Genomic DNA, 27,087 nt, shown 5'->3' on the forward strand with positions numbered 1-27,087 from the left:
TTCTGGCAGGATAGAAATCTACATAAGCCAAGAAGTGGGAGCAGTGTATTAAAGATATGGAGAAAGTGTAGGCATAGAGTGTCAGGGAGACTCTGAAAGATAGGAGAGTGAGTCTTGTCTTTGCTTGGGGTCCGGGGTTTTTGTTGAGGATGGCGATCCCATGCACCTGTCTTCTCAGTAATTCAGGAACAAAGAGGAGTGTTTGGGTATTCTCTGTAAGTCACTTGTGCCCTGGAGCCAGGGGTCTTGACGAGTCAGTGGTCTTGGAAAACGTTCGTGATGACCTCGCCAGGTCACTCCTTAGATGTTATTTATTGCATGGAAGACTCCAGAGACATCATTCACTCCTTGGCCTTTCGAAGAAGGACAGACATTATCTGGGCGATCAGGCAGGTGTAAGGGGTGGGGGGTGCGGTGTAGGTCCTAGGAAGAATAGAAGAAGGAAAAGGAGCCATAAAAGCAGTTTTTCATGGGGTCCCTGAAGTTTCCCCGTCTCACTTGCTTTCCTCTTTGCCTCAGCTCTTTCCAGATCCTCACCTGGCCCTGCATTTACTAAAATCTCCAGGACGTGCCTATGCTCTTGCTTCCCTTAAGCATACTCTCCCTTCCTCCCCCTCCCCATGCTACTGGTTGAATCTTATTTACTTTTCAAGTCTCAGCCTAAGACTGAACTTCCTTTGTGAACATTCGTCACCAACTGGAACAGGCCCCCTGCTAAGTGCTCTAGAAGACCTTATCACAACACACGGCTCACTGCATTTCATTCTCTCCCACCAGACTACAAGTTCTGTGAGGGCAGGGTCTGTCTGTATGACAGACCTATATACCTCTTCAGCCTCTTGAGCTAATACCCAACAAATACAGGTTGAAAAAAACAGATGGATGGATGGGTGCATAGACTGCCCATATTATAGTTTATAAGTTTCATGCCAGAGAACCAAGCCCTCTTTCCATCATGTTATGGAGCTGGTCCCTGGATCTTTAGATAAGATACAGGGGGCCATTGGTCAGGTAACAAGGCAAAGAAGTGAACAGGGTTTCACCACCATCAGGACTATGACGAGGAGATAGGGAATAACCCTTCTGGATTTGGCCCTGCCCATCTACTCTGGAGTCTGAGCCTAGGCAAGAATCTAGGGAATATTCTGATGCTAATAGAGACCTGAGGTTCATTTTGATATAGTCAACCCACAAACCTTCTCCCTGCATTACTGAGCAGCAAGCCTTTCTCCTTGTCTTCCAAGTTTCCATGCCTAGCTCTTTTTAAAAATTGTAAGATCAGGGGCGCCTGGGTGGCGCAGTCGGTTAAGCGTCCGACTTCAGCCAGGTCACGATCTCGCGGTCCGTGGGTTCGAGCCCCGCGTCGGGCTCTGGGCTGATGGCTCAGAGCCTGGAGCCTGTTTCCGATTCTGTGTCTCCCTCTCTCTCTGCCCCTCCCCCGTTCATGCTCTGTCTCTCTCTGTCCCAAAAATAAATAAACGTTGAAAAAAAAATTTAAAAAAAAATAAAATAAAAAAATAAAAATTGTAAGATCATATACATAACATAAAGTTACCATCTTAATCATTTTTATGTGTACAGTCTAGTACTGTTAAGTGTAATCACATTGTTTTGCAACCAGTCTCCAGAACTTTTTCATCTTGCAAAACTGAAACTCCACACCCATTAAGCATTAACTCCCAATTCCCCTTCCCCCAGGCCCTGGAAGCCACCATTCTACTTTCTGGTTCTATGGGTTCTACTCTTCTTCTTTTTTTTTTTTTTTTTTTTTTTTTTTAGTAGGCTCCACCCCCAACATGGGGCTCCAACTCATGACTCCAAGGTCAAGAGTCACATGCTCTAGGGACGAAGCCACCCAGGCACCCATTATGGTTCTTCTCTTGACACCTCATATAAATGAAATCAAGACAAGTGAAATTTGTCTTTTCAGGTTTTTTTCAAGCACCTATCTATTTATTCATTTGTTTATTTATTTATTTGCTTGCTTGTTTATTTTGAGAGAGAGAAAGAGAATGAGCAGGGGAGGGGCAGAGAGAGGAAGAGGGAGAATCCCAGGAAGGTTCCACACTGTCAGCCCAGAGCCCGCCATGGGGCTCAGTCTCACGAACCGTGAGATCATGACCTGAGCCAAGATCAAGAGTCAAATGCTGAACCGACTGAGCCACCCAGGTGCCCCAGTATTTGTTTTTTTGTGACTGGTGTATTTCACTCAGCAGAATGTTCTCTAGGTTCATCTATGTTATACCATGTGTCAGAACTCCCTTCCTTTTTAAGGCTAATATTCCATTGTATGCATATGTGTGCATATGCATATGTCCATTCATCCATGGACACTTGAGTTGCTTCCACTTTTTTGGCTATTGCGAATCACGCTGATACAAACAAATCACTTGAAGACCTTGATTTCAATTCTTTTAGCTGTATACCCAGAGACGGGATTGCTGGGTCATATGATAATTCTAGTTCTTCGTTTTTTGATGAAATTCTATGCTGTTTTCCTTAGTGGCCGTACCATTTTACATTCCAACCAATAGCGCACAAGGGTTCCAATTTCCCCACATCCTCGCCAACACTTGTTATTTTCTGTTTTTGGGTTTTTTTTTTTTTTAATAGCAGCTATCTTAATGGATATGAGGCGATATCTCCTTGCAGTTTTAATTTGCATTTCCCTAGTGATTAGTGATGTTGAACAACTCTTCATATGCTTGTTGGCCATTTGTGCATTTTCTTTGGAGAAATGTCTATTGACCCTTTCCCCAATTTTGAATCAAGTTATTTGGTTTTTGTTGCTGTTTTGTTGATGATGAGTTGTAGGAGTCCTTTACTTATTCTGGATATTAACCCTTTATCAGATATATGGTTTGCAAATATTTTTCTTCCATTCCATAGGTTGTCTTTTCACTCTGTTGATTGTGTCCTTAGATACATATACCCCGCTCTTTTGAGGCCTGTTTTCTCATTTAAACTTTGTTTTGACATTTATTTTAACCTGATTTCACCTATCTCAGGAGGCCACAGAGTTGGGAGGAGATGGTAAGATTAATCCTAGCTTCCAATCTTTGGGTCTCTGAACCTGATCCCATCCATTCATTGTCCATCCAGTATACATTCATTCATTTATTCATTCATTCGTTCATTCATTCAGCAAACACAGGAGCATGGCAGTTTTTGAATCAAACAGACCTGGGTTTGAATCCTGGCTTTGTAAGCTTAGTACCTACATGACCTTGGACAGAAAACCCTCTCTGAGCTTTAGTTCTCTCTCTATAAAGCAGAAAAGAAAGTGGAAATGTAGCCAGAAGAGAACACTTGAACTTACCTTGCTGGATTGTTGGAAGAACTAGAAACACTGTGTGCAAACAGGCCAAGCGGGGTGGGCACTCAACAAATGGTAGTCACTAGGGGCGCCTGGGTGGCTCAGTCAGTTGGGCTGCTGACTTCAGCTCAGGTCACGATCTCGCGGTCCGTGAGTTCGAGCCCTGTGTCGGGCTCTGGGCTGATGGCTCAGAGCCTGGAGCCTGCTTCCGATTCTGTGTCTCCCTCTCTCTCTGCCCCTCCCCCGTTCATGCTCTGTCTCTCTCTGTCTCAAAAATAAATAAACGTTAAAAAAAAAATTAAAAAAAAAAAACAAATGGTAGTCACTAGTATTTCTTGGCTAGTACTGGGTGAATGCAATCCTTCTCCAGGGTCCCTTGAGTCTCAGAATCAAGGAACCAACACTCCCTTAGGGTTCAACTTCAGTTTATTTGCTCAAGAGATCATTACTTGTTGACAAATCTAAGCGGGACTCTGGCTGACCAAGCCTCTTCCCTGCTGTGACAATGACAAAGTTTCCCTCCCATCTTGTGTCCTGACCTTGAAAGCTGGGAGGTAGAGAGTGTGCTGGCGAGGAAGCGGGTTGACTGTGTTTGTGGAAAGCGAAGACTTTTTTTATAAAAGACCTTTCACTGGTGACAGCAGTATTTAATCAGATTGTCCTGGGTGGGGAGTGGTGATAAGGTTAATAGAGCTGGTCACAGCGTTTGTTTGGATCATAGAACTCTCTGACTAGGACCTCAACTGGAAAGCTGCCCAGAAGAGGAGCGAGGCCTGATTGGTCCTCCAGGGGGAGAAACTGTGTTCCCTCCTTGTGAAAGAATCCTCAGCTTTTCAAAGCCTAGAAAGCAGCTTCCAAGAGGATGGGGTAGGAGGAGGGGCTGTGCGTTCTGGACCCAACTTCCAATCCCAGCTCTGCCCCCTCACCAGCAGTACAACTGGTGCTCGGTCTCGGTGAGTCTCAGTTGTCCCATCTGCAACATGAGCGCAAGAGAAACCTGCCCGGAAGTGTTGGTGTGGAGTTTATGTGAGAGGACATGCGGCACACGGGAGGTCCTGAGGCAAAGACTGCCTTCCTCCTCCCTTTCCTCTTGAGCCTCTGCTTCCTGCTGGGCTCTCAAACGGGGATGGCAGGGATGGCAATGAGGATGTGGTGCACACCCTGCCTGGTTAAACATTCTCAGGACACCAGACACCGCACACCCCTACCCCTCACCGGGCAGAATAGAGACTTAACTTCTGGAATATGCCTCCCACCCCTCCCCCCCCCCACCCCCCCCCCCCATTTCCACTCCATGAAAACTCTCCCCATCCCAAAAGACCAGATCGCACCTGTCACCCTTGCCAGATGTTCATGGCCCATCTTGATCATTGTCCCCAGAACTCCTTCTGGGATATATCGGCTGCTCTGGTTTCCTGCATAAACTGTACCTTTAGTGGTACCATTTGTGCCTGGCATGTGTCACTAGACTGTGAGAGCCTGGGGAGCAGAGCAGGGATCCGACTCGCCCACCTCTGGTACTTGTTCCGTGTGTAGCCCCACGCTCTTCTCGGAACAGAGGTCTGAAAGACGGTGATGGCTGGCAGTCAGTACGGGCCAGACAGACCAACTGGCTTCCCTTATCAAGCACCCAGATGCCAAAGCAGATGTCAAAGCAGAGCCCCTTACCATGTAATCTGCCAAGCATACAGGTCTCTCCCGAAGAGGGGCCGCCCTCTGTGTCTGTCTCCAACCTTGACGTATTCACACTCTACATGTGTGCCCTTAAGGGATCATAAGAAGACATCCATCCTGACCGTTTCAGATCAAAGAACAGAACTGCTGGAAAGGATGCTGGAGATTATCTGGGCCAATTTTCTCATTTCATGCTGAGAAAACTGAGGCCCATGGCTTGCACACAGCCAGCACATCCCACACCGGAACTCAGGTCTCTTCCTTGATCAGTTTTACTCCACATATTCAGCCAACATTAATGAGTCCCCTCTGTGGGCCCAGATCTACCTAGCATTTTCTTTCTTTCTTTCTCTTTCTTTCTTTCTTTCTTTCTTTCTTTCTTTCTTTCTTTCTTTCTTTTTCTCTCTTTTTTTCTTTCTCCTTCCTTCCTTCCTTCCTTCCTTCCTTCCTTCCTTCCTTCCTTCCTTCCTTCCTTCCTTCTTTTTTAAATGTTTATTTTTGAGAGAGAGAGAGAGACAGAGTGTAAGCAGGAAAGGAGCAGACAGAGAGGGAGACACAGAATCCGAAGCAGGCTCCAGGCTCTGAGCTGTCAGCACAAAGCCCGACGCGGGGTTCGAACCCACACACCGTGAGATCATGACCTGAGCCAAAGTCCAACACTTAACTGACTGAGCCACCCAGGAGCCCCAAGCTAGGATTTTCACATCTCATATTAACTTCTACCATGCTGTTTGAGGTTATATTATTATCATTGGGCAGAGGAGCAAACCTCAGGCCTCAGAAAAGGGAAATGACTGGCCCAACACCTCACAGCTAGTGAGTAGCCAAGTTAGGACTCGAATCCAGACCCTTCAACTGGATTCCCCAGTTTAGTGCCCTTTCCTCCAAGGCTGCAGTCCCTCCTTTCTGCTACTGACAGGCAGCTAGGGGAGTTGGCACCATGCCCAGTGGAAAGGGTAAAGTTTTAGGCCCATTGGAGACATTGGGTGCCACCGATGATGGCAAGGGTCCAGAACAGTGGCCTTCTGGCAGAATATGGCCCTGCTTTGCATAACATGCAAACCAGGCGTCAAAGTCCTCAGGAATGCTGCCAGACGGCTCAGGAGGGCTGTGACTGGGCCGTCCAGACGATCAGGGCTTCCTGGTAGCAGCTGGGTCCCATGTGCCCAGCCCGGCCCAGGCCTGGCTCACGTGGCTCACATCTGCTGGACATGCCCCTACGGTGCAAGCATCCTCCACACCCCGTTCTAGGGCCAACCATTTTAATTGCTTTGGGCCTTGACTTCTTGGTCTCGAACGGGATGGTGCAAATAATGATCTCTATGAAGGTCCCCCCACCCAGCCCCGAAACACCACTTCCTGGGGATCAGGGCTCCCTTCAAATACCTTTAGTCCCCCCATACGCCTCATAATAACAACAGTTGGGACTTAAGCACCTGCAATGTTCTGGAACTTAGTTACATCTTTATAACATCCCATTTTACAGATGGGAAAAATGCAGCACAGAGAAGTTAGGTCAGTTGCTCTAGCCACGCCTCTAGTAAATGGCAGAGCGGAGATTTAATTTCAGGATTATCCAACTCCAAGTCGAGGGCTCTTTCCGTGCATTGCAACATTCTTGTTATTTGCTATTCAAAGTCCTTCCTCCGTAACCAGCCTCACTTCCCTTTGCAATCCCGGTTCCATCCACACGAGCCCACTTACTGGTCACCTTTGCTTTTTTCCCCATCTCCCCAATGGCCTAAATGTACACGCTTGTGTTTGCGGGGGGGGGGGGTGTATTTACACGTATTTTATTATACATGTTTAGATAGCATGTATTTATATATATGTGGGATCTGTGATATATATGTGTATGTATATATGTATGCACAGTGAGTATAGTGTGTCTGTATTTGTCTGGAATGTATGTGCTTATGTGAATGCATTTATAAATGTTAGCGTGTATGGTGGGTAGAATGTGCTGTTAGAATGCGTGTCTGCATGTATATATTCCAATGACGGGGGGAGGATTTGACCAGCATTCCATGAAGTATCATCGCACCCAGTGAGAAAGAAAAAATTGTGACAGCTGGTGGCTGGCCTATAGGGTGACCAGTTGTCCCAATTTGCTGGTGACTCTTCTGTATAGGCTGTTTTTAGACAACAGGCTTGAGCGGTGCAATGTAGAGCAAAGCAAAAGGGCCCACAGCCACCTGGCTGAATATAAACTATCCATAAGCCCTGGGGCACCCAGCTGGTTCAGTCAGTAGAGCATCTGACTTTTGATCCCAGGGTCATGAGTTCAAGTCCCATGTTGGGTGTGGAGCCTACTAAAAAAAAAAAAAAAAAAAAAAAAAAAGATAATCCATGGGATGCCTGGGTGGCTCAGTCAGTTAAGCATCTGACTTCGGCTCAGATCATGATCTCGCGGTTCATGGGTTTGAGCCCCACGTGGGGCTTTGTGCTGACGGCTCGGAGCCTGGAGCCCGCTTTGGATGCTGTGTCTCCCTCTCTCTCTGCTCCTCCCCCACTCATGCTCTGTCTCTGTCTCTCTCAAAAATAAATAAAAACACTAGAAAATTTACAAAAATCAAATTGCAGAATAAAAATTAACAATTTAATAATTAATTATATGTTGCCCCCCAAAGTAACCTGTCAGGGCAATTCAATTCAATGTGCAAAGTTTGCTTAATGTGGGATGCACATCTTACTTACTAGGGATGTCAAGTGGGACAGCAGAAATTAGGAAGTCCTGGCCCTAGGAGGGCCTTAAACTGGCCCTGTTGCTGGGGCCCCTGTGACCTTGGTTGCCATTAGAGTCAACTAGCCCACCCAAGTAGGATGAGCCAGCCTTGGGGCACCTGGGTGGCTCAGTCAGTTAAGCATCCGACTTTGGCTCAGGTCACGATCTCGTGGTTTGTGAGTTAGAGCCCTGCATCAGGCTCTGTGCTGACAGCTCAGGGCCTGGAGCCTGCTTTGGATTCTGTGTCTCCCTCTCTCTCTGTTCCTCCCCCTCTCACACTCTGCCTGTCTCTCTCTCAAAAATAAATAAACATATTTAAAAAAAAAAAAAAAGGATGAGCCAGCCTTGTCAGACAAACATCACTGTGCTGGGCGGGACAGGACCCCAGAGGTCACTTCCTCCAGGGCCAAGTCTCCATGTTGTGTTCCCTCCAAGAGGTGACCTGCTTGTATTCCAGGGGCCCATGCAAGAATCGGGAGATTCCTGGGACACACCGTCACCCCAGATCGCAGAGTCACTTTGCAGAGGCACAGGCCAGAGGCAGGGGCCACCACAGAATTCCCCGCCCAGGGCAGCTCTGGGGTGGGGTGGAGGCGGGGGGACAGGCAGTCTCTCCACCGAACAGGAAAGTGTAAGTACTGGGGAGGGGGGTCTTGCCCCACAATGCCAGCCCTAAGCACGACTCCCTGACAAAGGTGTGAATGTTTTTGGACCATTTGTGGACTTGGGTTGCCACTGACTGTAGGCATTTGTGGCTCTTAAGTTGTCTTGTGGTCACATCTTTATATTCCACCTTTAGTCCTCCTTGGTCTGATCTTATTCTCGATTTTTAGCCTATGACATACAGTCTTTTTTTCTTTTTTTCTTTTTTAAGTAGGCTTCACGCCCAGTGCAGAGCCAAACACAGGGCTTGAACTCAAGACAAAAATTCTTAACAAAAATTCTCTAAGGCTAAAGACTAGAAACAAAGGAGAGACCATGACTGGCTATGAAGAAAAATATATGGAACATCCATAACAAACACCAGTTGCTACATAAAAGTATTTTAGTGAGGCGCCTGGGTGGCTCAGTCAGTTAAGCACCCAACTCTTGGTTTGGGCTCAGGTCATGATCTCATGCTTCATGAGTTCGAGCCCTACATTGGGCTCTGTGCTGACGGCACAAATCCTGCTTGGGATTCTCTCTCTCTCTCTCTCTCCTCTCGCCCTGCCCCTCCCGTGATTGTGCACGAGCATGTGTGCTCTCTCTCTCAAAATTAAAAAAAAAATTAAAAAGTATTTTAAATTCCTACAAATCACTAAGAAAAAGACCCAGCACTTTGCAGAACAAAGCAAATGACCAAAAAACATGAAAAAGACGAAATTTCAGCAATAGGCAAATAGTCAAAGAAAGCACCATTTGCCCATCAGATTGGAAAAAAAATTTTTTTTCAATATATGAAGTTTATTGTCAAATTGGTTTCCATACAACACCCAGTGCTCATCCCAAAAGGTGCCCACCTCAGTACCCATCACCCACCCTCCCCTCCCTCCCACCCCCCATCAACCCTCAGTTTGTTCTCTGTTTTTAAGAGTCTCTTATGCTTTGGCTCTCTCCCACTCTAACCTCTTTTTTTTTTACTTCCTGGAAAAATGTTTTAATTGTAAGAGTGAGGAGTGGGAGTATAAACTTGTACAACTTGTCTGTGGAAGTAATGTAGCAGTAACCTTCCAAATTTTAAATGCAAATCCCTTCAACTCAAGAATGTTCCTTCTAGGAAATCTATCCTACAGAATTATTCAAGCGTCCAAACATTTTTGTACAAGGATATTCATTGAAACTTCAGTTTTTTAAAATGTTTATTTATTTTTGAGAGAGAGAGAGACAGAGCGAGAGTAGGGGAGGGGAAGAAAGAGAGGGAGACACAGAATCTGAAGCAGGCTCCAGGCTCTGGGCTGTCAGAACAGAGCCCGATGCGGGTCTTGAACTCACGAATCAGGAGATCATGACCTGAGCTGAAGTCGAACGCTTAACTGACTGAGCCACCCAGGCGTCCTGAAACTTCATTTTTAAGAACTAATGATTACATAGGTAAATTATGAAGTAATCATACAATGACATACTTTGCAGCCATTAAAAAGAATGACCCATATGAATGAACATAGAAAAATGTTCACTGTCTACTATGAAATGAACAAAGCAAGGTGATCCTATTTTTGTAATTAAAAACAACAACAACTTTTTTTTTTAATTTTTTTTTCTTTTCTTTTTCAACATTTTTATTTATTTTTGGGACAGAGAGAGACAGAACATGAACGGGGGAGGGGCAGAGAGAGAGGGAGACACAGAATCGGAAACAGGCTCCAGGCTCTGAGCCAGCAGCCCAGAGCCTGACGCGGGGCTCGAACTCACAGACCGCGAGATCGTGACCTGGCTGAAGTCGGACGCTCAACCGACTGCGCCACCCAGGCACCCCAACAACAACTTTTGAGTGCGTATCAACGTTCTTAAGTAGGTTGTTTTAGCAGAAAATAATTCATTAAAGGCCTTTGATAAGTCCCTGGGACGGCCAGAGGTCAGGTTCAGAGGCTCTGCCACTGGTAAGAAGACTCAAACCAGACCAGAAGATTCCTCGAGCAGAGCACGCTGTCACAATTCCTGGGCACAGGCATGACAGTTTACGCCAATAACACTGAGCAGTAGTTACCAGGATCTCCTTCATGCAGTATCAGGAGGCATCTCCCAGAAATTCCTCTGGATTCTGACAGTTCTTTTTTGCTCACATTGCACAACCAATTTCTCCTTGGAAAACAGATTCGATGGTCTAAGCTAACATTGAAATCCCATCTTTTGCCTGATCAATTGGTGGCATAAAAGCCCACAAAGTCCAGGGGACAGTTTCACTTCCAATTCAGTGCAATCGCTCTGTGTTCTCTGATGGAAGCATTTCTCCCTTCCTTTGGATGTTTTTCAATGTTCTTTTCCTAATTTCTTAGTTTAAGACCTAGCTTAGTATAAGCCCGTTTGCTTCCCAGTATAGGCACTTAAACTTATATATTTCCCTGGGAGGGCCATGTTGGCTTTATCATATGTGTTTTTTTTTTTTTTCAACGTTTATTTATTTTTGGGACAGAGAGAGACAGAGCATGAATGGGGGAGGGGTAGAGAGAGAGGGAGACATAGAATCGGAAACAGGCTCCAGGCTCTGAGCCATCAGCCCAGAGCCTGACGCGGGGCTCGAACTCACAGACCGCGAGATCGTGACCTGGCTGAAGCCGGACGCTTAACCGACTGCGCCACCCAGGCGCCCCTATCATATGTGTTTTAAAAGGTCTTCTGATGCCTGGCTGGCTCAGTCAGAATATGCTACTCTTACCCTTGAGGTCGTGCATTTGAGCCCCATGTTGGGTGTAGGGATTACTTAAAAAAATTAAAAAAATAATAAGTTGGGGCACCTGTCTGGCTCAGTCGGTGGAGCATTTGACTCTTGATCTCGGGGTTGTGGGTTCGAGCCCCACACTGGGTATAGATTAAAGAAATCTTTTTAGAGGCACCTGGGTGGCTCAGTCGGTTGAGCATCCAACTTTGTCTCAGGTCATGATCTCATGGTTCTTGAGTTTGGGCCCTACGTGCTCCCTCCAGTTCCATCCACGTTGTTAGTAACTGCTTGTTCTAATCAATTACTGAGAGAAGGGTGAAAAACTCCAACTATGGCTGTGGATTTATTTCTACCTTTAGTTCTTCATATTTTAATTAATTAATTCATTAATTAATAGAGAGTGGGGGAGGGACACAGAGAGAGAGAAGCAGGTTCCCTGCTGTCAGCACAGAGCCCGATTTGGGGCTTGAACTCACCAACCTGAGCTGAAATCAAGCCCGAACCACCCAGGCACCCCTATTTATTTTTATTTTAAGTAGGCTGCATGCCCAACATGGGGCTTGAACTCATGACCCCGAGATCAAGAGTCACATACTCTACTGAGGGAGCCAGCCAGGTACCCCTTATATATTTTTTTCTTCATATATTTTGAATCTGTTATTAGATACAAACATATTTTTAAAATACACTTGGAAATATTCCTATCATATTACTTTTGCAATTCCATTTTTCTTGATTTTTATTTTTATTTTTTAAAGATTTTAAGTAGGGGTGCCTCGGTGGCTCCGTTGGTTGAGCGTCTGGCTTTGGCTCAGGTCATGATCTCGCGGTCTGTGAGTTCGAGCCCCGGGTCAGGCTCTGTGCTGACAGCTCAGAGCCTGGATTCTGCTTCGGATTCTATGTCTCCCCCTCTCTGCCCCTCCCCCGCTCATGCTCGCGCTCTCTCTCTCTCTCTCTGTCAAAAATAAACATTAAAAAAAATTTTTTTAAGATTTTAAGTAATCTCCACACCCAACATGGGGCTCAAGCTCTCAACCCTGAGATCAAGAGTCACATGCCTTACAGACTGAGCCAGCCAGACGCCCTTTTCTTGATTTTTCTACGCTTAATTTTTATGTTTTCCTGCTTTCTTTAGGATTGAATAGAGTTTCCAAGTTAATTTTTATTTTATCAAAATAACACATCTCAATAGCAAAATACAAAATAACACATTCAAATAGCCAAATATTCTGAAAGGCTAAAAACAAAATATAGAGGTTTCTGGCCCCACTCCTTCTCACTTTCCTAGTATCCCTCCTCAGCATCTGACATTTTCAAATCTTTTAGCCATTTGTTTTGGTATTTATATGATCCCTGTTTCTAAATGGAATGCGTACATGGATTAAAAAAAATTTTTTTTTAAAGTAGGCTCCACACCCAGCACAGAGCCCGATGTGGAGCTTGAACTCACAGCCCCGAGATCAAGACCTGAGCTGAGGACAGCCTGAGTGGCTCAGCCGGTTAAGCATCCAACTCTTGACTTTGGCTCAGGTCATGATCTCACAGTCTGTGTGTTGGAGCCCCGCGTTGGGCTCTGTGCTGACGGCTCGGAGCCTGGAGCCTGCTTCAGATTCTGTGTCTCCCTCTCTCTCTGCTCCTCCTCTGCTCTGTCTCTGTCAAAAATAAATATTAAAAAAAAAAAAAAAAAAAAGACCTGAGCTGAGTTCAAGACTTAGACACTTAACCAAAGCCACCCAGGTATCCTCATACACCCATATTTTATTCATCAATTTTGAATGTTATCTACCAGCTTCCTATTAGAGAACAATTTAAACTACAATACAACTATATTGGGAAGATTTTGCTCTCTCAAATCAAGTGTGATTATAATTGAAAATTGAATCAGGGGCGCCTGGGTGGCTCAGTCGGTTAAGTGTCCGACTTCAGCTCAGGTCATGATCTCGTGGTCTGTGAGTTTGAGCCCCGCATCAGGCTCTGTGCTGACAGCATCAAGCCCGCTTCAGATCCTCTGTCTCCTTCTCTCCCTGCCCCTCCCCCAAGCTGTCTCTCTCTCAAAAATAAACAAACATTTAAAAAAAAGAATAATCCCCCATTCATCAGCTGGGGTGCCGGAGAGTTACCCCAATGGTTTAGAGTAGCAGAGGAAATTTGACACTTCTCAGCTTTCACCCAATCCTCCTTAGTTTATTTATTTATTTTATTTATTTGTTATGGATATATATTTTTATTATACATATACATATATATATATATACGCACACACACACACAGAGAAAGAGAGAGGGCATGAGTGGGAGGGGAGGGCAGAGACAGAGAGAGACACAGAATCTGAGGCAGGCTCCAAGCTGTCAGGACAGAGCCCGATGCGGGGCTCAAACTCACGAACCACGAAATCAGGATGTGAGCTGAATTTGGACCCTGAACCGACTGAGCCACCCAGGCGTCCCAATCCTCCTTATTTTAAATTTCACTCCATCTTCAATTCCAGACATAATTTCAGCTTCTGATCAGGAACGATTGTGAGAATCCTACGGTGAAATTGCTTCCCCGCTGCTATGTCAAAATTCTGCGTCTCTGTTCTGCTAAGTCACTTGGCCCATATGCTCATTGTCCTGTGAAATGTTGCTGTTCTTGTTCCCTTCTCTCCAATTCTTCTTCCCTTCCTTACTTTGGAACAGCTAGTTATCTTGGGGGTGCCTGGACAGCTCAGTCAGTTAAGCATCCGACTCCTGGTTTTGGCTCAGGTCTTGATCTCACCACTCACGATTTCAAGCCCCTCATCAGGTTCTGCGCTAAACGCGCGGGGCCTGCTTGGGGATCCTCTGTCTCCCTCTCTTTCTGCCTCTCTCCTGCTTACACTCTCTGTCTCAAAAATAAATTAAACAAACATTTAAAAAAAATTTTTTTTAACATTTATTTATTTTTGAGACAGAGAGAGACAGAGCATGAGTGGGAGAGGGTCTGAGAGAGAGAGAGACACAGAATCCGAAACAGGCTCCAGGCTCCGAGCTGTCAGCACAGAGCCCGAAGCGGGGCTCGAACCCATGGACCGCAAGATCGTGACCTGAGCCGAAGTCGGCCGCCCAACCGACTGAGCCACCCAGGCGCCCCACAAACCAACATTTTAAAAAGAGAGAGAGAGGGGAGGAAAGAGAAGGCCCTGAGTGGGTGACTGGTGTCAAGGAGAATGGGGGAGGAGGGGTCTGGGAGGCAGAAATGGAGACACATCGGGGCAATTGAAAGGTACAGAGTAATGGAGGAAAGAGAATTAAATGTTTTTCCCTTGAGATCAAATATCCATAAAGGGTGCACAACTGAATGCCTTGCCACAGAGTGAACACACGTAAGCAGCACTCACATCAAGGGACGTTAGCAGCACCTCCCAGTTGCCCTCAAACTGCCTCCCAGTTACCACCGCCCGCCATCTTCCTGCCAAGAGTAACCAGTGGCCTAATAGTTAATAGATTTTTTACTGGCTCTTTGTAGACCATGTACAGTATCTGACTTCTTTCACTCAACACTACGTTGTCACATGTCCTCGTAGTTCTTGCTATTTAATATTCACTTGTGTGAATGCCCACAACTTCTCTGTCCGACTGACGAACATTTGAGTTGTTTCCAGAGAGGTTGGCTACTCAAGTCAAGACTTGATATTTATCTTCTTTTAAAAAAAATTTTTTTTAACGTTTATTTATTTTTGAGACAGAGAGAGACAGAACATGAACGGGGGAGGGTCAGAGAGAGGGAGACACAGAATCCGAAACAGGCTCCAGGATCCGAGCTGTCAGCACAGAGCCCGATGCGGGGCTCGAACTCACGGACTGCGAGATTGTGACCTGAGCCGAAGTCGGCCGCTCAACCAACTGAGCCACCCAGGTGCCCCTATATTTATTTTCTTTTTCCTTTGAGCTATTCCGGTGTGGTGAGGCTGCGTTGTGGCTTCAATGTGTGCTTCCTTGGTGACGTATGAAGTTGTCCAATTATTCATATGTTTATCAGGCATTTGAATATTCTCTTTGGTGACATATTTGTTTCTACTCCTCCTTTTCTTCCTCATCTTCCTTCTTTTTCTTCTCTTTGAGGATGAGGTATAACCCACCTTCCGGACATGCCTAATACACGGGGGCTGGCGACGAGATGGGATGAATCAAAGGCTGATGGGATCTAGAGAAGAAATACTGGCAGTCAAGCCTGGAGCGGGGAAGAGGGGTTGTGCGATCAAGGAAGCCTGGGAAACGAGCTGTGTGTGCTGAGAAAGAAGTTTCTGTAGAAGAGCATGCGACGTGTTGATAGGTTAACATTTCGATGTGTGCACCATTCTCCCCAGTATAAAGCCCCGTGGAGCCAAGAGGGCTGGTCTCTCTGACAGTTGCAACGCTCCAGGAGAGTCCTGGTGTCACGCGCTTCTTGTTTGTAGGTGACTAAACTGTGGCTTGCTGGATGTAATTGTTCATTCGTACCTTTATAGGACTGTCCTTCATTACACAAATCAATCCATCAAAAAAAAAAAAAAATCTTCTGTCTTGACAGTTCTTTTTTGGGAAAGTATGCTTGCCTCATCAGCTAGGCTCACTTTCAAAATGGTTGGGGACTTTTTCTTTGAGACCAGAGGGCATTGTCATACCAGGCATGGCCACCAGGAAGCAGGCAAGAGCAGCTGGAATCGGGTCTGAAGAGTAAATCCATTAGAAGCAGGACCCGCTGAGAGAAGGAAGAAGGAGGCAGCTAAGCCGGAAAACCTCCTAGGCTGTGGAGATTGGAACTGTCATGCTACTGAAGCCTGGTTCCTGGTGCTAACCGTGGAGTGGTGAGCACTGAGCCCAGGCACACTCCTGAAGTCCTAGCTTGTCCCTTGGTGGGCTTGGCTCTGAGTAGACTGGTGTCCTAGAGCCACACGGCTGCCCAGCTGCCCTCAGGACCACTTGCCACGGTGTTAAGCTACTCAGAAGAGAAACTTGGGTGGACCCTGGTGAAGCCTGACCCAAGTATCCTTTAAGCATTGCACGGAATCTTCCCCATCCTGGCTTCCTCGATCTCTAGAATTTATCCAAGTTGTAACAAAAGGCCAGCAGCATGGAGATAATTGTTTTCCCCTAACTCACCTTCTGATAACAGCATCTTGCACCCACTGGGTGCAGCCATGGAAGAATCAAGGCGCCTCCCTCCTTCCTTGTCAGGGGGCGGGCATGTGACCCAGCCAGGCCAGCAGCGGGTTTCCTGGGAAGCGGAATCTTGAGAATGATAGAAATGGGTTACGGTGACGCCCTGTAAAAGGTGTCTGATTATTCCTACTGCCCGGATTCCCAGAACTGTCCTGTGTCTTGTCCTAATTGTGACCTGGCTGTTCAGCATCCTTTTATTCTGAGAGTTTCCCTTCCAAGGACTTCAAACAAATTCATTTTAAAAAGGCACCCAGAGGGGCACCTGGGTGGCTCAGTCGGTTAAGCGTTCAACTTCAGCTCAAGTCATAATCTTGTGGTCAGTGAGTTCGAGCCTCACATCGGGCTCTGGGCTGACCACTCAGAGCCTGGAGCCTGCTTCGGATTCTGTGTCTCCCTCTCTCTCTGCCCCTCCCCCACTCGCGCTCTGTATCTCTCTCTGTCTCTCTCTCTCTCTCAAAAAATGAATAAACATTAAAAAAAAATAGATAGCCAGAATGTATTTCTTTTTCCTTGAGACTAGAGAATGCTAAGTGACACAGATGGGCCGAATCTAACAAGGTGACATCACATGCAAGGGATACTTGTATGGGACTGACAAGGGTCCCAAACCACCTGCATGTGGGCCTGGTGGTAAAAATGGACCCAGGAGTAGAGCATGGGATGGGAGTTGGGGGGTTCTCAGGAACAACACAGCAGAAGCCAGCAAGGCAGTGAGAATGCCCTTTCTCCCTCCAAATTATGGTTTCATTTAAGATGGCATTTATTTGGACAAGCCAAATGATGCTCATGTGGCTCCTGCAGAGTGCTCTGTCCCTGCAAGACAGGCCACTTGGAGCACCTGGGTGGCTCAGCTGGTTAAGCATCTGACTCTTGGTTTCCACTCAGGTCATGGTTTTGGCTTAGGTCATGATATCGCGGTTCATGGGATCAAGCCCCGTGTCAGGCTCCACGCTGACAGTGTGGAGCCTGTTTGGGATTCTCTCTCCCTCTCTCTCTCTGTCCCTCCTTTGCTTGCACTCTGCTCATGAGCTTTCTCTCTCTCTCAAAATAAACAGACTCGAAAAGAAAAGTAAAGAAAAGAAAAGAAAAGAGAAAAGCCACTATGGGGAAGAATCTGGAAATCCCATCAAAGGAGGAGTAGTGGAAGGAGCTGAACTCCAGGAGTTAAGCCTGGAGCCAAGAAGGCACGCAATCTTAAAATGTCACTTTTTCAGTCCTCTGACAATAATTCCTGGCTTGTTGGGCATTGCTAGGTAAGGCAAGACATACTCTCCTTTGGAAAACTAACAGTCTAGTACCCTGATGGGGTTGTGGGGGGGTACAGGGCTCTGTGGCAGTGCCGTCTCCGGATGGGGAGTGGACTTCTTGGAGGAGGGGCTATCTAAGGTGAGTCTAGAAAGATGTGCAGGAAGGAGTCACTTCAGCAGATGGACAGGTGGGGTGGGCACGGGAGTGGGGCCTTCTAGGCAAGGGCAGTAGCTGATTCCAGGGCTGTATGGGGAGCGGGCATGGTGTCTTTCATGGAGTGGGGACTGAGTGTGAGGGAGTTGGCATCAGATCAGAAAAAGCCTTAGATGTCATGTCATGCCAAGGGAACCACTGAAGGTTTGTTTTTTTTTTAAGATTTTATTTATTTATTGTGTGTGAGAGAGAGGGCGTGCACACGTGTGCAGGGGAGGGACAGAGAGAGAGGGAGGGACAGAATCCCAAGCAGGCTTCATGCTATCAGTGTGGAGCCCAGCGTGGGGCTTGAATCCACAAACTGTGAGGTCATGACCGGAGCCAAAACCAAGAGTCGGATGTTGAACCGACTGAGCCACCCAGGCACCCCACCATTGAAGGTTTTAAAGAAGGAAGAAACCAAATGAAATCGACATGAAAGAAAATCACTGTGGAAAAGATCTGGAAGCTGAGCAAGACTAGAATACATGAGACAAGTCAGGAGTTGGTTGGAATAGTCTGAGGAGGGAAGGGTCTGGGCTGGTGCAGTGGCAGTGGGGACAGGGAAGGAATCGTTGGAAGGTTACGGGGGTGGCAGCATAAGGGGAGGAAAGGAAAAGATGAGGTCACAGAAGGCCTGTCCAGCAGGTAAGACATTTAGTGATGAGGATTGGCAGGTGGTCTTCCAAAGAGCCATCCTGGCCGTGGCAACAGAACCTTGGGCAGCCAAGTGCCACTTTATCAGAACAGCCAGACCGTCTGGTTGTCAGAGGCTGACACGCAGTAAGGAAACCCATAAGGGACCGCTTCATAGTTTCAAGTACCGATGCGTTAACTCCCAGTAGAAAATCAAACTTAAGAGGCACCTGTAGGTCAAGCGTCTGGTCAAGCGTCTGGCTCTTAATCTCAGGTCAGGTCACGATCTCACGGTTCGTGGGATCGAGCTCCTCATCAGGCTCTGTGCTGACAGCGTGGAGCCTGCTTGGGATTCTCTGTCTCCCTCTCTCTGCCCCTCCCCTGCTCACGCATGCACTGTCTCTCCCTCTCTCTCTCTCAAGACAAATAAGATGTTAAAAAGAAAAGAAAAGAAAAGCGAACTTCAGAAAACCTAAATAGATCTTCCCAGAGGGACCGAGTGCATGGGTCACTCACCAGGCATCTCTACCCACTCGTCAAGGACCCTGGAGGCTGGAGGGTCATCAGAGGTCACCAAGGGAGAAGGAGAATGAAACGTGGGTATGGGTATAGGTGTGTGGGGACACTGCGAGGCTATTTATGACGACCACGAGCAACTTGCTGTGAGGACTGCTGTCCACTGATGCATCGATGATGCTTGTGAAGGGAAGGCTCACACCCACTGGATTCAACGCCTCTCGCCCTGGAGTGGGTAAGTTACCAAATTCCATCTCTCCCTTTGGTCTCCGTTTTCTGGACATCTCTCCCACCCTACTTTGGGCCACTTTTTCCTGTTGATACATCTTCCCACTACAAGCAGTGCCTTATTTCTCACACATTGTGGCAGTTAAGGATGCAAAAGGTGGGAAATAGATTTACCTGTCATATGGTGGAGTCTGTTCCTGGAACCCACAAGTGCTATAAAACCCCTATTTATTATGTAAATGTTTATGGGTATTTTCTTGTACGACTCAGTAAAAGCAGTCACAGGGGACGGTGGGGAATGAAGAGACTGTTCTGGAACAAAAGAGATTTAAGAGCCATAACATGCCCCGAAAATGCATGGTGTGGGCTTATCTGAAGTCGAATTCAAGCACAGCTGTTATAAAAAGACATTTCTTGGGAACAATTATTGAATACTCAGTATTAGATCATGTCAAAGAATTGTTAAATTTTAAATTTTTTAATGTTTATTTATTTTTGAGAGAGACAGAGAGATAGACAGAGAGTGAGTGGGGAAGGGGCAGAGAGAGAGGGTTGGGGGAGACACAGAATTCAAAGCAGGCTCCAGGCTCTGAGCTGTCACAGCCCGATGCAGGGCTCCAACCCACAAACCGTGAGATCATGACCTGAGCTGAAGTCAGATGCTCAACTGACTGAGCCACCCAGTCGCCCAGAACTGTTCAATTTTAAGGGGTGATAATAACATGGTGCTTATGTGAGAAAATGTCTATATATTTTAGAAATGACAGAATATCATAATGTCTAGAATTTGTTTTAAAATACTTTAGCAAAGGACAGAAATAGATGAATCTATGGCAAAATTTGATCATCGTTGAAGTTATGAGTATATGGGGGTTCGTTGCACCATTCTATTTTGTGTGTGTGCGTGTGTGCACATTTTCATAATCATAAAAAAGTTAAAGACAGATCACATAGTAACATTAAATATAAGTAGCCATAAAATTAAAGTTTTTCTTACCACCCAACTCTTATTCTCTCACCTCACTTAAGAGACGAGAAAAATTATTTTTTAAATTTTATTTATTTTTATTTAAAAAAATTTTAAATATTTATTTTTGAGAGAGAGAGGTAGAGCACAAGCGGGAGAGGGGCAGAGAGAGAGGGAGACACAGAATCTGAAGCAGGCTCTGGGCTCTGAGCTGTCAGCACAGAGCCCAACACGAGGCTCGAACCCACAGGCTGTGAGATCATGACCTGAACTGAAGTCAGACGCTTAAGCAACTGAGCCACCCAGGTGCCTCTTATATTTTATTTTTAAGTAATCTCTATGCCCAACGTGGGGCTTGAACTCACAATCCTGAAATCAAGAGCCACACGCTCCACTGACCGAGCCAGCCAGGTGCCCCGGGAAAAATTCATTTTAAAGCCTTGCTGATGCTGATTTTTCAACAGAAATTTTGCACAAGATAGTGCTGGAGAGTCTGATGTGGGTGGGTTTTAGTGGCTTTTCTTGAAAATTTCCAAGAGGAAATTGAATATTTATTTCTTCTCTTGAGAACAGATTCTCTAATGAGCTGGCTGTCACCAACAGCTTTACAGACCTGGGAGGAGGCTGAGGGCAGGGCTGAGAAGTCTGGCTTTGGAATCAGACACATGAAGTTCCAGTCCTGACTCTGAGCCTTCATAAGCCACAGGATCTTTGGTAAATCACTGAACCTCAAAAAGCCTCAGTCTCCCCCTCTATAAATGGGAATGTTGACAACCACCTTGTAAAATTTTATTAGAATGAGTTCTTTCTATGCTTGGCATATGCTAAATGCTCATGAACCATTAGCTACTGTTATTATTCTTGCTACATTTGGGTCACTGACATTTCTTTGTCATTATTAATTTTTTTTTTTTTTTGGTAATATGACTTTCTCAAAAAATATGGATACAGGAAAAAGTGGGGTTAGATTCCACTATCTAGAAGCTGGACTGCCTATATCACGTTTTCGGGTTCTCTCTCCCTCGCGGGAATCACCCGCGATTTCTCCACGCCACAGCCACCTTGCCAGAAATCGGTGTAAGATCCACGGGGAGGGATCTTACACTCCCCTTGCACTCTCGGTGGACACACTTAGAGTACATATTTGGGAAGCGATTCAAGTGCACACTTTGACAACAGAGGAAATAAAGAAACTGTAGACTTAAAAAGAGATTCAAATATACATTTTGCAAACAAGAGGAATTACAGCGCGCAAAGTACGTACCTGAAAGGAAATTCAGATACACGTTTAAAGAGAAAGTCACGGTTTTCGCTCAGTGTTGTTAACATTCAGAAGGTCTGATATCATTTGCTTGTGATTATGGGAAGCTCATCTTCCTCTCCCTGAGGATACACAAGCCCCATGTTTATACCTGTCCATTCGATAGGCTCTAAAGACACCGAGAGACCCCGGGAAGAGAGGGACGTGGGGAGACACTGGCAATAGCCATCACAAACTGCAGCTGCAAACAAGGTCAAGAACTAGGAATCCTGGCAGGTCCTCCCTTTCTGGGTATCTGCCTGAAGAAATGAAACCACTGTCTCAAAGAGATATCTGTACCCCTATGTTCACTGCAGTATTGTTTACAATAGCCAAGATGTGGAAGCAAGCTAAGTGTCCATCGATGGATAAACGGATGAAGAAGAGGGGCGCCCAGGTGGCCCAGGTGTCTAACTTCAGCTCAGGCCATGATCTCACGATTCGTGGGTTCGAGCCCCATGTCGAGCTTTGTGCTGACAGCTTGGAGCCTGGAGCCTGATTTGGATTCTGTTTCCCTCTCCCTCTCTCTGCCCCTCCCCTGCTTGTGCATTCTCTCTCTCTCTCTCAAAAAATAGATAAATAAACATCTTGAAATCATTGTTGCACCATGCGCTAACTTGGTGTAAATTATAAAAAGTAAATAAATTATAGAAAGAAAAAATAAACACTTTTTAAAAAATGGATGAAGAAGATGTGGTATTCATAGGCTATGGAATATCATCCATAAATAGGAGGGAAATCCTGCCATTTGCGACAACAGGGATGGACCTTGAGGACATTACGCTAAGCGAAATAAGTCAAACAGAGAAAAGACAAACACTGTATGATCTCACCTATATGTGGAATCTATAAAACCAAACTCACAGGGACAGAAAGTAGACTGGTGGTTGCCAAAGGCTGGGGCGTTGGAGAAATGGGTGGTTAAAGGGTACAAACTTCCAGATGATTAAGTATTTTTTATATGTTTATTTATTTTGAGAGGGAGAGAGAGAGAGTGTGTGCGCGCTAACAGAGGAAGGGCAGAGAGGGAAGGAGAATCCCAAGCAGGCTCCGCGCGGTCAGCGCAGAGCCCAATGCAGGGCTTGAACTCACGAACCGTGAGATCATGACCTGAGCCGAAACCAAGAGTTGGATGCTTAACTGCCTGAGCCACCCAGGCATGCCAATGAATAAGTATTTTTAAGATGAATAAGTTCCAGGGGCACCTGCCTGGCTCGGTCAGTGGAGGATGTGACTCTTGGTCTCGGGGTTGCGAGTTCTGGCCTCATGTTGGATGGAGAGATTACTTAAAATTGGAATCTTTTTAAAAAAAATAGTAAATTCTGGGATGTAATGTATAGTGTGGTGACTATAGTTAACACTGTATGATATACTTGAAAGTCGCTAAGAGAATAGATCTGGAAAGTTCTCACCGTACCCACACAAAAGGTAACTATGTGAGGAGACTGATGTGTTAACTAACCTTATTGTGGTGATCATTTTGTAATATATCCATATATCAAATCATCATGTCATACAGCTTAAATTTACACAATGCTGTATGTCAATTATATCTCAAAGCCGGGGAAAAAAATGAGGAATCCTGCAAGAACCCTCTTTTGGCATTAATCATCGAAGTGGTTTATCCAGGTGGGTGTTTTGATCCTTAATCCATCGTTTTTAGAGACATCCCATTTCGTTATGTTTCAGACACACCCTTGGAAAGGCAGGCCCGTCATTTCACACGCGTGTTTTTGTTTTTGTGTTTTGTTTTGCTTTGTTTTGTTTTGAGAGAGAAAGAGAGTGTGTTTGTGGGGGAAAGAAACAGAGAATCTTCAGCAGGCTCCATGGAGCCTGACTCAGGGCTTGATCTCAAGATCCTGAGATCATGACCTGAGCCCACATCAAGAGACGGATGCTCAACTGACTGAGCCGCCCAGGCACCCTTCACAAATGTTCTTTAAATTTGCCTTTGCACCCCTCACTCACCCTCAGGGCAATGAGCACTCACCTGTGGCCCAAAATGCCTTTCCAGTATCTCCATCTTTATCCGAAGCACACGGCACTGGGGTTAGCCCTGTGTTTTCCCTTTTCCGAGCCAGTCTTACAGAACAAGAGCAAATGCCAAGCAAATGTCAAAATAAGCACATAGAAAAGCTAAAAGTGGGGAAGGTACCGTGGGACAGCCTGAAGTATTGGTTTGGCAGGGCTGTGAAGGTGTCCCGGCTTAGCCCCCGACCGGTGACCCAGGAGGGTTGGAGCATAAGTAGGAAAGCAGACCCTGGAGGGCAGCTGGCTGCCTGGACAGGTTAATGCCGTGGAGAATTCGAGAAGGCATCTGCTGCTGTCATCCATGTAATCAGCTAGGGATGCATTTTTCGCTTTCTCGCTCCCCCTGGCTAGGTTTCAGCCTCAGCTATGCTTCTCTGAGATCGCATTGGTCACTGAGATGAGGCCTGCCTGTCCCTCCCTGAGGCTCCTCAGCTGCGCCTTTGAGAGAGGAGCTGACCTCACGCCGGAGCGCGCTGTATCTTGCTTGTTACATTCTCTAAGGGTGAGCTTCTCAAGGGGCACCTCTGCTTTGTTCCTCTGTCTTAAACGTCCAGTTGATACTTAGCCCATTGTGATCCGATTTCCTTCCCTTCCCTGGAAGTTGCTAGAACTTCCAGCGTGCCCAGCACTGACCCCCTAATTGCTGACACTTCCCTAGACGTCTCTTTAGTAACCAGCACATCACCACTCTTGACTACGAATTCTCTTCTCTTGGCTTCTTCAACACTCTCTTCGGCTTCTCCTCCTCCTCCCTCTTCTTCCTCTGTCCAGTGTTCCCCACTGACGGGGGCTCTCTGTCACTTGGGTCCTCTCTGGAAGGTCTGTGCATTCCCATGGTTACATCACACAAATGCAGGTGCCCCCCAGGCCTACCCTTCATGAATCTGGGTACCGCTGCCCATGGGAGCCCCCCTCCCCCTCGATGTCACACAGGCACCTCAAACTCAGTAAGATCTGAACTCAACTCCTTACGGGCATAATCTGGTCCCTCCCGACTTCTCTGGCTTCACACCCTCTCTCCACAGCAATACCAGATTGTGGTGGGCTCCACCCTAAGGTGGCCTTATAGCTAATTAAATCAACCTAATATGGGAGGAAGCAGAATGTTTTCAGACCCTTAGAATAGCAGCTTGGCATTGCGTCACAGTGGTCCCATCTGCTCTATGTTCAGAAAGCCTCAGTATAGAACCTATAGAAACGTTGGGATCCCATTCCCAGACAACAGCAGGGCCCCTAAAGGGGCCCCAAGCTCCATGACTTCCAGGATCAGGAGTCCTTCCTCTGAGTGAAGGTGAGTGGCGGGGCGGTGATGAACTGAAACACACAGTTCCTTCCTAGCATTACCCGGTGTATGCTCACGTGAATGTTGCCACAGTCTCTGAGTTTCCAAGAGAATCCAGAAATCTGGATTTTCACGTGAATCTTCCAACTGTGAAATGTCAGCAACAAATGCAAAATTCAAAATACACTATGTGCGCTGTTTAAGAACACTGCGTGAATCACTCAAAACCATATCCATATCTAGCCTGTGGGTTATGGGTCTGTGAACTAGAAAGAATAGAAGGTGTGGAGGCTTTGGAGTCAGACAGACACCAACTCAAATAGTTCTCTGAGTTGTAACGAGGATGAGAGGTCATATTTGTAAAATGGCCAGCACAGAGCAGTCCCTAAATGGAAGTCAATTGCCACTTAATCAGCACGACTGACACATCTATAAAAAGGACATGTTTACCTGGTCAGCATAGGACAATAGGGAATATGAGCACCACCAAGGAAGGGGAGACTGAGTCACAAACCCTCACAGCTCAGTAATTCCATTGCTCGTTTCCCCTGTACTGGAAATGGGCAGCTCTACACGAGCCATGTGGCCAGTCTGTGCACAACCTTCTGATTTATGCCCCAGTCTGGTTTGTGTTTAGCTCTCTGATGCACTTAGAAAAGCCTGGTGCCCCAGACCATCACAGCTGGGGTTCTGAGTCTGGAACTAGAGGGAGGACTTGGCCAAAAGACATCCTTCCTGAGAACCCCTAGACATTACCCACATTGTCACCCCCAAAACTGTGTCAGCCATGAGGAGTGCCTGCAAGGTCTCCCAGAGGTCAAGAGGCCTGGGGCCGCATCCCTTGAGGATCCAGACAAATTAAAAATGAACAGTTGCCAGGATAGGTTTTTATAGTATATTTTAAACATTTCCATTTAACAAATGCACACACACACACACACACACACACACATGCACACAATAGAATACTACTTAACTGCAATTCATGGGTAATTAGATGACCTACCTTATCTACAGAAAGCCCTTCTTCACTTCCTCTCTGTTCTCCTGCTGACTTCTCTTCATCATTTCCTGCTTCAAATTCAGCTCCTCTGCTGAGAATCCTCTGACTTCCTCTTGAGGAACCTCTGAACCGATTTATGCCGCTGCATACTTTTATTATTGTGATTTGGGATTTGTGGTGCACCTTCCACTGGCCTGGGAAATCCTCTAGGGGGAGGGACCGGAGTAAACTCTTTTGTGAGATCGAGCCCCACGTTGGGCTTGCGCAGACAGCATGGAACCTGCTTGGGATTCTCTCTCTTTGCCCCTCCCCTGCTCGTGCTCGTGCGCGCGCTCTCTCTCTCTCTCTCTCTGTCAAAACAAATCAATAAACTTAAAAAAAGAAAGCGTTAAGGACCCCAAAAAGCTTTAAAAATAATGAGTCCAAGAGCAGGAGCTCCAAGACAGGAAGTGCTTTGGGAACTCGCTCCTGTGGGGTAAGTGGTTGGGCAGCCCTGCCCTTCTCTGGACTCTGGCCAGCATTGCTCTCTAAGACTCAGCTGATCCCCTCACCTGCAACCGCCTCACTTCTTTCTGGTGAGGTCCCTCCCCACCGTCAAGCTCAGCTCAGCAGAAACCACCATCTCTGGCACCTGGACACAGCCACACAGGGGTTTCTTCTCATTTGATCCTGACACTCACCCCAGAGACAGATGTCATGACTTCACTCTTCACAGACAAGGAAACAGAGGCCAGAAATTCCTTCACAGATGAGAAAGCGGAGGCCAAAAAGGCACTTGGCCAAAGTCTCGCAGCGAGGGAGATGTAATTGCAGCTTCCACCTCAGGGCTCTGGACACCGGTGGTTGTGACATGGATGCCGCTTTGACTTTTAGAGCTGGCATGTGAGGAACACACTCAAAACAGGAAATGGCTTTCCCCTCAGGCTCTCTCTGCCCTTCCTCTCAATATCCAAAAACATGAACAGCTCGTCAGGAGCTGTGGTTGGTGACTTGTGAAAAGGAAGTACCGCAGAAGTGCTGGTGAAGTGAGGAAGCCAGTCAGACGGATATCTGGTAGGAGACCATTCTAGGCAGAGGGAACAGCAAATGCAAAAACCCTGAGGCAGGGGCCTGCTAGACAAATCGAAGGAGCTAGGAGGCCACTGTGGCTAGAGCAAAGGAGCAAAAGGGATAATGTAGGGAAGGGATCAGAGAGGGCACACGGTCTTAGGGCCCTCTTAATGATGTGGCTTTCACCGAATGAAATGGAAACCACCGGAAGGTTTTGCGCAGAGCAGTGACCTGACTGTAGCTAGGTCTTAAAAGAGGTGGAAGAGAGACCTCTTTTAAGAGCACCACAGGCTTCAGCTCTGGGATGAGCTACACCCTGACCCATTCCCAGCTGAGGGGCCTTGGCATTCTGTCTCCCATTCTTGGTTCTACAGGAAATAACAATAAAATTTCAGCTGG

The 27,087-nt window shown here is 46.5% G+C and overlaps 1 long non-coding RNA gene across 1 annotated transcript; it reads right to left on the reverse strand.

Moving 5' to 3' along the window:
* Positions 1 to 31: 31 nt before the first annotated feature.
* LOC147574174 (uncharacterized) lies at positions 32 to 26,369 on the reverse strand. Its single transcript, XR_015243972.1, has 2 exons — positions 25,642 to 26,369; positions 32 to 423 (listed from the first exon to the last, which is right to left on the reverse strand). It is a non-coding gene; the product is annotated as an uncharacterized LOC147574174 (long non-coding RNA).
* Between the last annotated feature and the right edge of the window lie 718 nt (positions 26,370 to 27,087).

The sequence above is a fragment of the Puma concolor genome, chromosome E1 (genome assembly GCF_028749965.1).
Source record: "Puma concolor isolate L17-30 chromosome E1, mPumCon1.1.hap2, whole genome shotgun sequence".
NCBI lineage: Eukaryota > Metazoa > Chordata > Mammalia > Carnivora > Felidae > Puma > Puma concolor.